This window comes from Bison bison, unplaced genomic scaffold (genome assembly GCF_000754665.1).
Source record: "Bison bison bison isolate TAMUID 2011002044 unplaced genomic scaffold, Bison_UMD1.0 scf7180017864197, whole genome shotgun sequence".
Lineage (NCBI taxonomy): Eukaryota > Metazoa > Chordata > Mammalia > Artiodactyla > Bovidae > Bison > Bison bison.
The window spans coordinates 1,875,095-1,890,870 of NW_011494769.1; positions in this window are offsets into that span (position 1 = coordinate 1,875,095).

The following is a 15,776-nucleotide window of genomic DNA, read 5'->3' on the forward strand; positions in this document are numbered from 1 at the left end:
TGTGCCAATACCATACTATTCTGATCACTGCAGATTTGTAGTAAAAAGCCTAGAAGGATTAAACTCCAGCTTTGTTCTTTTATCCTCAGGATTTCTCTGGCAGTTTGAGTTCTCTTGTGGTTCTATATAAATTTTAGGATTATTTGTTCTAGTTCTATGAAAAATGTCCTGGCTATCATGATAGTGCATGCGTGTGTGCTAAGTCGCTTCAGTCGTGTCCAACTCTGTGCAGCCCTGAGAAACCCAGTATGCGTGTGCTTACTGTCATTTAATTTATTGTTTTCTAGTTCTTTTTATAGTTCTCTGTTCATTTCTTTTCCCCCCCATTGAGGTTTGATGTGATATGTGTTGACCCATAATTATATCTACTTGCTTTAAACTGATAATCATTTAAGTTCAAACACATTCTAAAAGATCTACATTGTGTTTATTTAATTGGAGGATAATTACAGTATTGTGATGGTTTTTGCTGTGTATCAACATGAATTGGCCATAGGCATATATGTGTCCCCTCCATCCTGAACCCACCTCCCACTTCCCTACCCACCCTGTCCCTCCAGGTTGTCACAGACCACGGGCTTTGGGTGCCCTGCGTCATGCATCAGACTCCCACTGGCTGTCTATTTCACATATGGTAACGTACATGACGATCCTACGTGCAGGGCAGCAGAGGAGACATGGACATAAAGAACAGCCTTTAGGGCTCAGAGGGGGGAGGGTGAGATGATGACAGACTAGCACTGAAACACACACGTTGTGTTTTTGATGACCTCTTTTACATCTTCATGCTTATCCCTTTACTGTTTATTAGTCATTTACAATTTTTTTTTTAAAATCTACACACTGGCTTATTTAAGTGATCTCCAATCTTACTATATCTTGCCTTTCTATTGGGATTTTCCCTTTTCTATAGATTCTTGCCTCTTTTCCATTTAGAGAAGACTTTCCAGCATTTTCTCTAGGGTAGGCTTAGTATTGCTGAAATCTTTGTTTTTGCTTGTCTGAGAAATTCTCCTTCTATTCTAAGTGATAATCTTGCTGGTTAGAGTATCCTAGGGTGTGGGTATTTTTCCTTTCAGGACTTTGAATGTCTCATGCCACTCCATTTTGGCCTGCAGAGAAATCAGCGGGTAGCCTTATGGGGGTTCCCTTGTAAATAACTTTCTCTCTTGCTGCCTTAACTTTTGCTATTTTAACTATGGTATGTCTTGGTGTAAGTCCATTTGAAACCCTCTATGCTTCCTGTACATGGAAATTCATTTCCTTCTTTGGGTTTAGGAAGTTTTTAGCCATAATTTATTCAAATTCATTTTTGATCCCCTTCCCTCTCTTCTTCTGGAACTCCTACTATGCATAGGTTAGCACATTTTATATTATCCCATAGGTCTTATATGTTTCTTTTATCTTTGTCTGCTGTCCTGATTATGCAATTCCCATTTTTCAATCTTATACATCACTCAGGTATTCTTTTGTGTAATTTAGTCAGCTGTTCATTGCCTCTAGATTGCTTTTTATCTCAGAAATGGAATTATCTATTGTTGACTGGGTCATATTTATAGTTTCTAGTTCCTTGTTTAAATGATGTAGGTTTATTTTGATAATCTTATTAAATTCAATCAGCATTTTTCAAACCAACCTTGTAACTCATGATCTCAAAGACTGTTTCGTTACTTTTCAGGGATTTTCCTTTTGGATTTTTATGTGGGAACATTCCTAGGTAAACTGTGTGTGCCTAATATCTTTGGTGTGAGGGCTAGATTGGTTGTGGATGCCAACCATGTCTTTCTTCAGGGGGTGTTAGTGCCCACTGTCACCTTGAGAGTATGGTTGGCGTAAGAAGGGCTAAAGCCTGCACAGGGTGTAAAAAAGGACTTCGTCTGTACTCCATGGCTGTTGTCATGTCAGGAGCAGAATCTGTTCCCCGGTTGCTAGAGGAGAAGTCCTGAGGGTTGGGCTCAAGCAGCCTCTGTTTCCTTTAAGTGTGTTTTTCCTTGTCCCTGTACTGTGACCTTTGCCCCAAAGGAGGTGAGTAGTGAAGTAAGATTCATGTACTCATCCAGGTCTGATACACCCCCTTTGTAAGTGTCTATGACTCTGCTTAGAATCAGCTCACAGTGGCATCCTTTCTCTTCAGTGGTCAGCCCAGATCTAGTGTTCGGATTGTGCCATGCAGTAGGCAGAGCCAGAGCATTCATTAGGCTGGGAGTGAGGGTCAGGGTGTTGCGGTTGCAGGAATTAAAGTGGCTGTGCTGCCATCAGAGGCTTGGGCTGCTTCTTCATCTCTGAGCAAGTGCCAACACCAGCTGCTCTACCTGAACCACATCCCAAGTCTCCTCTCCATCCCTAGATCAAGTCTTTTCTGCCTCAGATCCAGTGCAAGGCTATGGCATAAAGTGGGTGTGTGGTGTGTAAACTCTGCTGAGAGTGGGGACTGTGGTGTGCTGGTCACAAGGGTCCGGATGGCTGCTCTGCCCTCCAGGGTTGGCCCTGCTTCGATGGCACTGCCTGAGCAAGTACCAGCCATGCCCACTGCTGCCGCCCCATCTGAACCACACTCCTGGCCATCTCTGCATCACTAGAGCGAGTGTGCAGTAAGTGAGGCTGGGGTGATCACTGCACTCAGGTTGGAAAGTGTGAGGTGGCAGGCACCAGTGCAGCGTTCTCACTGGCTTGTCTGTTGGTAAGGCAGTACGTCCGCGCTGTTCCGGTGCGTCTAGACTTCTCAGCCCCTCTGTCTGTCACAGCACTATCCTAGTGGCCAAGCGGACTTATTTCCTCATGTGAGACAGGGATACCCAATTGTGGCTTAACCCACTTGATCCCCAGGTGAGGGTCTGCCCCAGGGATCTTAAGTCTCCTCTCAGGGGCCCAGGTCCCAATCCACTGTTTATTCCGCTCCCCCCGCCCACCGCCCCCACCCTACCTGGTCATGAGGAAATCTTTCTTGCAGCATTGGTTACATACGAGTTCTGCTGGTTTCCAGTTTTCCATGAGAATTGTTCCACATATAGATGTGTTTTTGAGGTATTGGGAGTCGGGTGGGGAGGTGAGCTCCACCATCTCAATCCCCCTCTCCAGGCACTCTTTACCTTTGAAGAAAGTGAGGACATCCTAACTGAGAGACTTTGTAAACACTGATAGAGAAAAGGAATCAATGATGAGTCTGGGAATTTACTCCAAAAGTGTAAGCTGGCATTTTTTATTATAGTAGTAGAGATGCTGACCCTCACTAAAGCTATGTCTTAGCAAGTAAGTGAAATCACTTTTTAAATAGCTATAATAGAGCTTTGACTCTTATAATAGTATGTACATATTAACACAATGGAATATTATTCAGCCATTAAAAAGAAAATTCTAACATGCATGGATAAACGCTGAACCCAAGATGCTAAGTGTTCTTCAGTCACAAAAAAATAAATAGTATATGATTCCATTTACATGAAATATGTATAGAATGATGGTTGCCAGGAAATAGAATGGGAGTAGTTGTTTAAAATGAGGTTTTGATGGAAAGATTATGAAAATGAAAGGTGCCAGTGGTTGCACTATATGAATGTACTTAGTGCCACAGAACTGTACATTTACAAGTGGTTAATGTGTAAGTTTTATGTATATTCTACAATGAAAACTAATTTGTGAGTTAAGGGCAGCGTATGTTACAGGTGCTGTATTTAGTGTATTATATGAATGGCTTTGTTTGAACCTGATAATACTATGAGGTAGAGACACTGCTTTCATATCATTTTACAGAAAAGAAAACTAACTCTTGGAGAAGTTAACTTGCCCATGTAATTTTAAGTGGAAAATTCTGACACTCCAGAGAAAGACTGCCAACGACTGCCCTGTCTCTATAATCATAGAATTAGCTGATACAGGAGAAAGGGAGGTGTACAAACAGATTATAATACATCACTGCTCTTTCAATCCTGACAAAAAAGTCAAGTATCTAACCCAAAAGTATGGAGCCAACAGCACTTCTATAAAAGCCAAAGAAACTAATGCAATGGAGCTGTATGTTCAACCTTCAAGGAACTAACAGGTACCTTCCGGAATTTTCTTAATTCTATAGTAGGGTATAACACAAGGCAGAAATGAGTAAGAGTTGGTGAGAACCATATGAGGAATAGTGTAAGATGAAAAGCAGCATCTGTCTGAATAGTTATCCTAGAGTAACCTTGCAATGAATAAGTCTGGAAAAATATCTGACAAAGTGTCCTAGCCACAGAAAAGTCTACTTAAACAAACTGGATCATATAGTGCTAGAATTTCTCAGAGCCTTTTACCAATACTGTGGTATGTCCATTGCTTGATTTGAGGTCAAACTGAGGCCCAGTTGGACCTCACTGAAACCATTTTGAAGAAATTTACTGTTGAAATTAAATCCTTCTGTTCAGAGTATTTTATTGTTAGTGAAAGAATCACTAAATGATTGTACTCAGTTTTCTAATGCTGGCCAGAACCAGAAGTAGAAAATGTCCTCACTCACACCTCAGGTTCTAGAAGACATCCAGAGTTACCAAATTATCCATTACTTACCTGATCTCCTAAGACTTCAAGCCCAATTCCAAATAATAGAATGGTTTAGCCACCTTTGAGGATTACTGAATTTAGGAGAGTCTGTCCCACAGATGAAAGAATGTGGGTGTAAGAAGTAGAGAGTGCTAACCTAGCAAGCAGAGCACCCCGGCTTTTCAGATCCTACTTCTGGTTTGTGTGGCAGGTAAGAGAACACTGCCCCCACCAAGGCTTTCCAAGTGGCCATCTTACTTACAGTCCCACCACAGAGGCCTTTTCTGGGACTTCACTGATGGTCCAGTGGCTTAGACTCAGCGCTCCCAATGCAGGGGGCCTGAGTTCAGTCCATGGTTGGGGAACTAGATCCCACATGCTGCAATGAAGATAGTAGATACCACCTGCCACAGCCAAATAAATATACAAAGACACCCTTTCTGATATGAGTCCCTCTTTTCACTGGGTTCCCACCTAAGAGTCAGTGGTAACTTGGATCATCATTTTATACATATTTTAATCCACAGGCCCTTGAATGAGAAGTCATGACCCTAAGAGAACAGCAAACCATAAAAAAAAAAAAAAAAAAATCATGGGCTTTAAGGTTTGACTCAGTCTTTTAGCCTGATGACCTGAAGCAAGTTATAGCATGCTAAACTTCAGATCCTCCTCTAAAAATGGACATTAAAGAATCTGGTTGCCTAAGTTTATCAAGGATAAAATTAAATAATGCAGAAATTCCTGATACAAAATAAATATGTTCCTTCTCTCATAAGAAACATCAGGATAGCTTTACTTCTCTTGGGACCACTGCCTGTTGGAGTCTACAATGCGGTAGAACTGTCCCACTTCCTCAACCCCAGCCTTGTTAGTACATGAGATTCATTTTGGCCCTTCTCATTTCTCTAGAGGGGACACATTTCTTCAGTTCTGGTTATCACAAGACAACGTAGTTACACAGACTTCCTGTGCTTCACTTTCTATATCCATTTGGACCAGGTGCTTTTTAGGATTCCCGATTTTAAATCCCAGAGAGTTTAGGACTCTCTGAGCAGCTACCATAGAAAGCACCCTCTAAGCCCTGGTCTTCAAGACACACAAATATACCAAGAAGGAATTAACTGCATTTGTGAAAGTGGATGGGCACCCACAGTCAACAATCTCTGAGACTCGGTCATTGAGTTACGAACTGAAGACTGATTCTTAAAATATTCTTCAAGACAAATTTCTCAATAGCATAAAGCATGCTGGCATGCCAAAGAAAAAGCCTTTACAATCAGCAGAATGGCCCATGTGAGAACCACGTGGTATTGATAGAACTTACCTGCTACTGTGGATACTGGGATTCTAAACATACGTGGCTGTCCAGGCAGCAGGAATGGGTGTGTGCTTATACATCCCTATGTCAAATTTGGATCTAGTCTCCACTGAGGACGACTGGAAAAGCAGGATAATACTTGAATTGGGACAAAAGTAAAGATCAAGGACTACTATATTTAAACCTGATAAAATTCTCTTGCTTTGGGGTTAAGACAGTGGCTTAAGTACCAGAGAGCATTTGGCAATATCTGGAGACATTTTAACTGTGAAGAAATATTATAGTGTCTAGTGGGAAGAGGCTAAGATACTACTAAACATCCTGTAAAACACAGGACATGCTCTCACAATAAAGAATTATCCAGCTTGAAATGGCAATACTGCCAAGGTAAGACTAGCCAGATCGCTAGCACTCTCAGGTAACTGCAACAGATTCTGAAGAGTATCATTGTAAACCTGTACAAACAAACCCATTTTTAAAGTCTTGAAGTAAGTCAGACAGAAAAAGACAAATATCCTATGATATTGCTTATATGTGGAATCTAAATTTTAAAAAAAAGGTACAAATTAACTTATTTACAAAACAAACAGAGTCACAGAAGTAGAAAACAAACATGCTTACTGGTGGGTAAGGAGTGGGAGAAAGCATAAATTGGGAGATTGGAACTGACATACACACACTACTAAAACAGACATCTAACAAGGACCTACTGTGTAGCACAGGGAACTCCACTCAGTGATCTGTGGTGACCTATCTAGGAAAAGAATCTGAAAAACAGTGGCCATATGTGTGTGTGTGTATATATATATATAAAACTGATTCACTTTGCTGGCCACCTAAAACTAACACAACATTGTAAATTAACTAAACTCCAATACAATTTTGTTTAATTTAAAAAATAAAGTCTTGTCACACAAGGATAAACAAGAGACAATCATACATGAGAACCAGGAAAACGGTCAGAAGAAGAAAAGATGCAGAGGCTCCAGATATTGGGACCACTAGCTTACCATGTTCAGGAAGTAAAAATAAGATGGCCAGCATTTCCAAGGAACAGAAAATCACAAAATTACAGAGCAGATTTGGTGAAAAGAATACTAGAACTAACATAGTAATCCCAATTAAGAATACAATGACTGGGTTTAATAGCAAATTAGAAATAATTTAACAGAATTGGAAGGCAAGTCAGAAGGAAGTATTGAAAATAAAACTCAAGAGATTCAACACTGACAAGAAACTAAGAAAAAGTAGAGGACACAATGAGAACAGAAGTAACAAAAAATACTGGAGTCAATGACAATTTTCTAAAGCCAAAGATATGAACTACTGGATCTGAGAAGGTGTAAGAAACCAAAGCAATATAAATTAAAAACAATTTATTCCTAGATATATCATAATTAAACTTTAGGAAAATTTTTTAAAATCTTACACACATGCAATGGACAAAAGACATGAAAATAAAAAGGTCATTGTAGTAGAATGGTTCAATAATAATCCCTCCTTATTTGCAGGGAATATATTCCAAGACACCCACTGGATTCCTGAAACCACAGATAGTACCAGGTTCTATATATACATGATATTTTTTTTCCTCTACATACCTATGATAAAGTTTAATGTATGAATAAGGCACATTAAGACTTGTTCACTCAGTCGTGTCCAACTTTGCGACCCCATGGACTGCAGCAGACCAGGCTTCCCTGTCCTTCACTATCTCTTGGAGCTTGCTCAAACTCATGTCCATTGCGTCAATGATGTCATCCAACCATCTCATCCTCTGTCACCCCCTTCTCCTCCCACCCTCAGTCTTTTCCAGCATCAGGGTCCTAGTAAAATAGAGAAGTTATAATGTACTATAATAAAAATTATGTGAATGCAGTCTATTTCTCCCTCAAAATACCCTATTGTACTATACTTACCCTTCTTGTGATGACATGTGATGATACAATACCTTCAGGAGGAGATGAGATGAAGTGAGATGGGAAGTCAGAGGGAGCATCATCCACTTCAGGTGATCCTGGATCACTGATCCATGACAATGTCAGTGGTTGGGGAATCCTGAGAAAAACAGAACTGGACAGTGCTGGATTAAAGTGCTACTCAGAACAGTGCCTAATTTAAGACTGATGATTTATTTCTGGAATTTTTCATTTAAATATTTTCTGAACATGCTTGAGTAACTGAAACCATGGAAAGACAAATCACAAATGAGGGGGTAACTACTATTGCTTTAAACTTACATTAGTAATTATATTAAGTAAATAGATTTACCCTATTTAAATTCTGTCACTTGAATCTCTTGGGGGAAAAAAGTAGCCCTTGTAGTTATTGACAGGATATATAAGGACTCCAAAAGGGTGAAAGTCAAAGAATGTGTACAAATATATTATTTAAAGTTTTAGGAATTAGCTGATTTCTCAAGCAAAGCAATGAAATCCAAAAGATAAGGACATGCTTTATTCAGTATTCAAAAAAAAGGACAAGAATTTTCACTGGAAGCCCTAACCTAAAATGTATGTAGCTATATTAGTATCATTTAGAGCAGGGGTCCCCAGCCTCTTGGATTTAATGCCTGATGATCTGAGGTGGAGCTGATGTAATAATAACAGAAATAAAGCTCACAGTAAATTTAATGTGCTTGAGTCATCCTGAAACGATTCCCCCAACCTTGGTCCATGGAAAAATTCTCTTCCACAAAACTGGTCCCTGGTGCCAAAAAGGCTGGGGACCACTGATTTAAAGAATGCTTGAAGGTGAAGAGCATTACTGTAGATTAAAACTGACACTTCACAATGATCAAAGGCTTGACTTACTGGGGAAGTAAGACAATCTTAAATTTTAGTCCTCTAATGACACAGCCTCAGAATATTTAAAGGAAACATAGAACTATAAGGAGAAATAGATTCATACATTGTGGAAGTGATATAACACAGAAGAAATACGATTTGAACAAAACATTTTTCAAAAACTGATTGATGTCTTGGGCCATAAGGCAAGTTTCAAAAAGTATTGAATCTATTGAATATGCTTTGTGAAAATGCAATTAAACTGAAATATAATTCAGCTAGAATATTTCAATCAATGTAGAAATTCACTTCTAAATAACCAGTAGGTAGAAATAAACCATGATGGAAATTAGAGAATATTTTGAGCTGAATATTTTATGAAAAGAACTTGTGGGATGTAGCAAAATCCGTATTATACATTTAAGATATTAACTTCTAAATACAAGACAGATAAATATTAATGAGCTAAATATCCATCAAGAAATTAGGGAAATGGTGAATAAAATTTAAAGGATTAAAATGTTAAAGCCAAAATTTTATTCTTTAAAATGTCTAATCAACATTTTAAGCTTCTGACAAGACTGAATCAAATCAGAGACAGGCAAGCAACCAGTATCAAGAATGAAAGAAGGAAACCCATGCACCTATGGGCACCTTATCTTGACAAAGGAGGCAAGAATATACAATGGAGAGAAGACAGTCACTTCAATAAGTGGTGCTGGGAAAACTGGACAGCTACATGTAAAAGAATGAAATTAGAACACTTCCTAGCACCATACACAAAAATAAACTCAAAATGGATTAAAGACTTAAATGTAAGACCAGAAACTATGTGGAAAACTTAAGCAGAACACTCTGAAATGAATTGCAGCAAGACCATCTATCACCCACCTCCTAGAGTAATGGAAATAAAATAAAAAATAAACAAATGGGACCCAATTAAACTTAAAAATTTTTTCACAGTGTAGAAAATCATATACAAAGTGGAAAGACAATCCTCAGAAAGGGAGGAACTAACTGCAAATGAAGGAATGGACAAAGGATTAATCTCCAAAATATACAAGCAGCTCAATATTAGAAAAACAAACAACCCAAAAAAAAAAAATGGGCAGAAGACCTAAACAGACATTTCTCCAAAGAAGATATACTGATGCTAATAAACACATGAAAAAATGATCAAGATCACTTATCAGAGAAATGCAAATCTAAATAAGGTATCACCTCACATTGGTCAGAATGGCCATCATCAAAAAATCTACAAACAGTAAATGCTGAAGAGGGTGTGGAGAAAAGAGAACCCCCTTGCACAGCTGATGGGAATGTAAATTGATACAGCCACTATGGAGAAGAGTATGGAAACTTCTTTAAAAACTAGGAATAAAACTACCATATGACCCAGTAATCCCACTACTGGGCATATACCCTAAGAAAACCATAATTCAAAAAGACACATGTAGCCCAAACTTCATTGTAGCACTCTTTACAATTGCAAGGACATGGAAGCAACCTAGATGTTCATCAACAGATGAATGGATAAAGAAGTTATGGTACATATATACAAAGAAATATTATTCAGCCATAAAAAAGGAATGAATTTGAGTCAATTCTATTGAGGTGGATGAACCTAGAGCATGTTATCCAGAGTGAAGTAAGAAAAACAAATATCATATATTAATGTATATATATGGAATCTAGAAAAATGGTACCAATGAGCCTATTTTCAGGGCAGGAATAGAGACACAAATAGAACAGACTTGTGGACACAGCAATGGAAGGAAAGGCTGGGACAAACTGAGAGAGGAGCACTGAAACATATACATTAGCATCTATAAAACAGATAGCCAGTGCAAGTTGCTATCTAACACAGGGAGCTCAACCTATGCCCTGTGACAACCCAGAGGGGTAAGGATGGGGTAGGGGATTGGGAGGAGGTTCAAGAGGGAGGGGAAATATGTATACTTATGGCTCATTCACATTGTTGTATGGCAGAAACCAAAACAACATTGTAAAGCTACTATCTTCCAATTAAAAAAATTTTTTAAGTATTCTAGTAAAATAATAATCTAATTTGGCAAACACTAAGGAACAAAATACAGAGTTCAAAAATAGACTTACATATATTTTCAATTGATTTTCAACAAAACTACCAAGTAGAATTCAATGGGAATAGGAAAGTATATTTTTATTTGTTTATTGGCTTACAAATAGTGAAGTGTGAAAGTGAAAGTTGCTCAGTCATGTCCGACTCTTTGTGACCTCATGAACTATACAGTCCATGGAATTCTCCAGGCCAGAATACAGGAATGGGTAGCTTTTCCCTTCTCCAGGGGATCTTCCCAACCCAGAATCGAACCCAGGTCTCCTGCATCACAGGCGGATTCTTTACCAACTAAACTATCAGGAAAGCCCTGCTTACAAATAATGCTAGAACAAATAGATATCAATGTGGAAATAAATGATCCTCAATTCTCACCAAAATCTAAATACAAAAGCTAATTTGAAATTAATCACTTGAGTGAAACAATTGCATTTTTAGAAGTGAGTGAAACAATTAAATTTTTAGAAGAAAAATTAGGAGAGAAATATCCATAGCCCTAGAATAAAAACATATTTCTTAGATAAGACATAAAACATACAACCCACAAAAGGAAAATATTGATAACTTGAACTTCATCAACCTTTAATATGTTTGTTTTTTGAAGGACACCATGAAGAAAATGAAAATCCAAGTCACGTACTGGGAGAAAATATTTCTAACTCATATATATATATATAAAAAAGAACAGGTATCTAAAATGTATTTTTAAATGCCTCTAATACAGTGAGATGAATAATCCAACAAAATATGACAAAATATTTAAAGAAATCTTCACAAAAGATGGCATGTGGATGGCAAATAAACATATAGAAAAGATCTTCAACAGATAATTAAATGTAAAGCCATAATGAGATATAACTAGACACTCACTAGAATGAATAAAATTTAAAAGACTGACAATATCAAGCACTCCTGAGGGTATGTGGCATCTGGAGCTGTCATACTTTGTTGATAAAGTATGTCAACAAAGTAAAATGTAAAATGGTACCACTTTGGAGTGTAGTTCTGTGGTTTCTGTTAAAGTTAAACCTATACCTACACCACGTGATCTACCGACTCTACTCCTAAACATTTATCCAATAAAAATTAAAGTGTTTGTCCCCAAAAATATTTCATAAGAATATACACAGCAGTCTTATTCATAATCACCAAATAATTTAAATGTCACTCGACAGTTGAAATAGTGTGTATTTAGGATGGATAAACACAATATCCAAAAACAAAATGTAAGAAACTACTGATGTATCTAACATAAATGAATCTTAGGGGTATTATGTACTGTAAAAGAAGGCAAATATAAAGGATATATATTGTATGGTTCCATTTATGTGACAGCAAAGAACAAACAAAACTAATCTATAGTGATAGAAGATAGCGCCAGCTAATTTGGCTCAGATCGTAAAGAATCTGCCTACAATGCAGGAGACCTGGGTTTGATCCCTAGGTCGGGGAGATCCTTGAGTCAGGGAGATCCCCTGGATAAAGGAATGGCAACCCACTCCAGTACTCTTGCCTGCAGAATTCCATGGCCAGAGGAGCCTGTTGGGCTACACTCCATGCGGTCGCGGAGAGTCACGACTGAGCAATTAACACTTTCACTTTTCTTTCACAGTGATAGGAAAAAAAAAAAAAGAATGAAAGAAAGGACATGATATATCACTACAGAGTCTACAGAAGTTGAGAGAATTATTTAAAACCTGTATGCCAGTATATTTAAGACATAAGTAAAATGGAAGATGTAATATCCAATAACCAAAACTAAGAATAAAATATCTGCATTTTTTAAATTTATAAAGTTGAACATAATTAGAAGTCCAAACTCAGCTTTCACTTGCAACAACAATTTGAGACAAACTGGTGTTCTTCCAGAGGAAAAAAAAGGAAGACTGAGATGGACCAAGATAACAGAGTAGAAGACCTTGAGCTCATCTCTGCTCATGGACACACCAACATTACAAATATTTACAGAACAACCATCTATGAAAAAGACCAGAACCTAACCAGAAAAGATCTTCTACAACTAAAGATATAAAGAAAGAGCCAAAACAAGATGAGTTAGGAAGGTCCGAGTCACTGAATACTCAAGTGTTTTACGCTCAGGTGGGTGACCCACAAGCAGAAGTTTTGTTCCAGAAGTCCTCCCCAAAGAGTGAGGGATCTGAGTCCCACATCAAGCTCCCCAACCCCGGGGATCCTACAACAGGAACACAAGCCCCCAGAATGTTTGGCTTTGAAGGCTAGTGGGGCATACTCTGGGAGTCCCAGGGGGCTGAAAGAAATAGACTCCACATGTAAATCTCATTTGTTTAGGGATCCAGGAATATATTAGAAATTTGAAATGAACCTGGATCAGATCTACCTGCCAATCCTTGAGAACCTCCTGGAGAGGCAGGAGACAAATGGAGCTCATCCTAGGGATGCAGACACTGGTAGCAGTCATTCTGATGAAACTTGTTCGATTATGTGGACATTGGTGCTGGAAAGCACCACTTTGGAATCCTCCCTCTAGCATATTAGCCTCAGAACCCAGCTGCACCCTCTCCAGACAGCATATAGGCACCAAGGCAGAAGCCTGGACCCAGGAAACAGCAGCCACAGCTGCAGACCTAGCCTACCCACCACAAAGCCAGCACCAGTGTTGAGACCAACCACCATCAGGCCAACACAAGCTTCAGGACACCCTGGACCCCACAGCCAGCTATGTCGGGAATCAGCTCTACCCACCAGCAGCCTAAAACCAGCTCTAGGTCCCCTGAGCCCTACAATCAGACCACAGGACCCAGTTCTGCTTTCTGGTGGCCAGACACTAGACCTCAGGACCAGGCTTTACCCACTAGTTGGGGGGGAACCAGCCCTAGGCTCTCCTGGACCTCAACTTTGCTCACCCAGGAAACAGCACTAGTCCTAGGGTAGCACAGTCAGCCAACTTGTGATCCCAGCCCTGCCAGCCAGTGGTCAGCAGCCTCTGCAAATGTAAGGCACATCAATCAACTGGACAGGGGTACCAACCAAGCCTACCAGACTGCCCACAGTCATGAACCCACATAAAGGGCAGCCCTAGAGCACAGAGCTCTGGTCATGAGAGGGAGTGTGATCCTGGGACACATCGGTCATCTCCTGAAAAGGCCACCTCCTCCAAAGGCCATTTCTGGAAGACTGGAAAATGTAACCAACCTACCAGATAACTAGAAACAAGAAAACAAAGTTAGGCAGAAGGAGTCAACAGAGGGACACACACTAGCAAAGGAACAAAACAAAAACTCAGAAGGAGAAAGATTATTGAACTCTGAAGACTGGATGTACAGATGTACAAGTTAGAAGTTTTTAAACAAAGAGTTGGGAAACAATCAAACATATGAAGAATAATTGAGATGAAAAAGACACTAGAAGGTAATAACAAATGAAATGCTACATTCTTTTCCATTAGCAAGCTGAAAGACAGTAGTGGATATCACTATTCCTCAACAGAAGGAAAAGGAATGACACTTTAAGAGGCCTCTGGGATAATATCAAGCATGCTAACATTTACATTTTAGGGGTCCCAAAAGAAAAGATATAGGCAGGGGGCAGAGAATGTATTTGAAGACCTGATTGCTGAATACTTCCCTAACCTGGGTAAGGAGAGAGCCATCCAGGTCCAAGAAGCACAGAGAATCTAAACAAGATCAATTCATAGAGGACCACACCAAGACACACTGTAATTAAAGTGACAAAATCAGGGTCAGGACCAGGATGAAAGGGTAGAAAGACCTGAGTTCACCTGCTCTCATGAAAACACCAAAATCACAACTAAATACTAAACCATTAGCTGAAAAAAAGACTGAAACCTACCAAGAAAGATATTCTACTTCCAAAGACAAAGAAGCCACCACAACGAGAAGGCAGGAGGGGTGCCTTTTCAAAACAAATCTCACCCAGTAGGTGGGTGACCTACTAACTGGGAAATAATCATATCTCAGAGGTTCTCCTACAAAAGTGAAAGTTCCTGGCCCCAAGTCAGGCTCTCTCAACTGGAGGTCTGGCATCAGGAGGAGCCCCCTGAGCATTGGGCTTTGAAGGCCAACAGGGCTTGATTGCAGGAACTCCACAGGACCAGGGGAGACAAACTCCACTTTTGGAGGATGCACACAATGTCTCCTGTGCACCAGGACCCAGAGGAAAAAGCAGTTACTCCACAGGAGCCAGGACCAGACCTACCTACTGGTCTTGGTGGGTCTCCTGGGCAAGCAGGGGGTGGCTGGACCGTACAGTGGACAAGACACAGGTGGCAGAGGTAAATTTAAAAAAAATTGCAATCATATCAAGCATCTTTTTCAACCACGACACAATACGCTACTAAATAACCAGTGGATCACTGAAGAAATCAAAGAGGAAATACAAAATATACCTAGAGACAAATGAAAACAAAAGACAACAATCCAAAACCTTTGCAAAGCAAGTTAAAGAGGGAATATTATCACAGCACAATCTTACCTCAGGAAACAAGAAAAATCCCAAATAAACAACTTAACACCAAATGCAACCAGAGAAAGAACAAACAAAACCCAAAGTTAGCAGAAGGAAAGAAATCATAAAGATCAGAACAGAAGTAAATGAAATAGAGATGAAAAAAAAAAAATAGAAAAGATCAATGAAAATAAAGCTGGTTCTGTGAAAAGATATACTTGATAAATCTTTAGCCAGACTCATCAAGAACAAAAGGGAAAGGGTTCAAGTCAATGGCATTAGAAATGAAAAAAATTAACACTGGACATAACAGAAATACAAAGAATCACAAGTGACTACTACAAGCAACCATATGCCAATAAAATGGATAATTTAAAAGAAATGCACAAATTCTTCAAAAGGTACAATCTCCCAAAACTAAACCAGGAAGAAATTCCCTGGTGGTTCTGTGGTTATGTCTCAGCATTTTCACTCCCGGGAGCCTGGGTTTTGCTTCTGTTCAGTAAACTGGGATCACACAGGCAGTGCAGCACAGCCAGGAAAAAAAAACACACACAACCCCAAAACAAAAAACTCCCAACAAAATCCTGGACCAGACAGCTTCACAGGAAAATTCTAT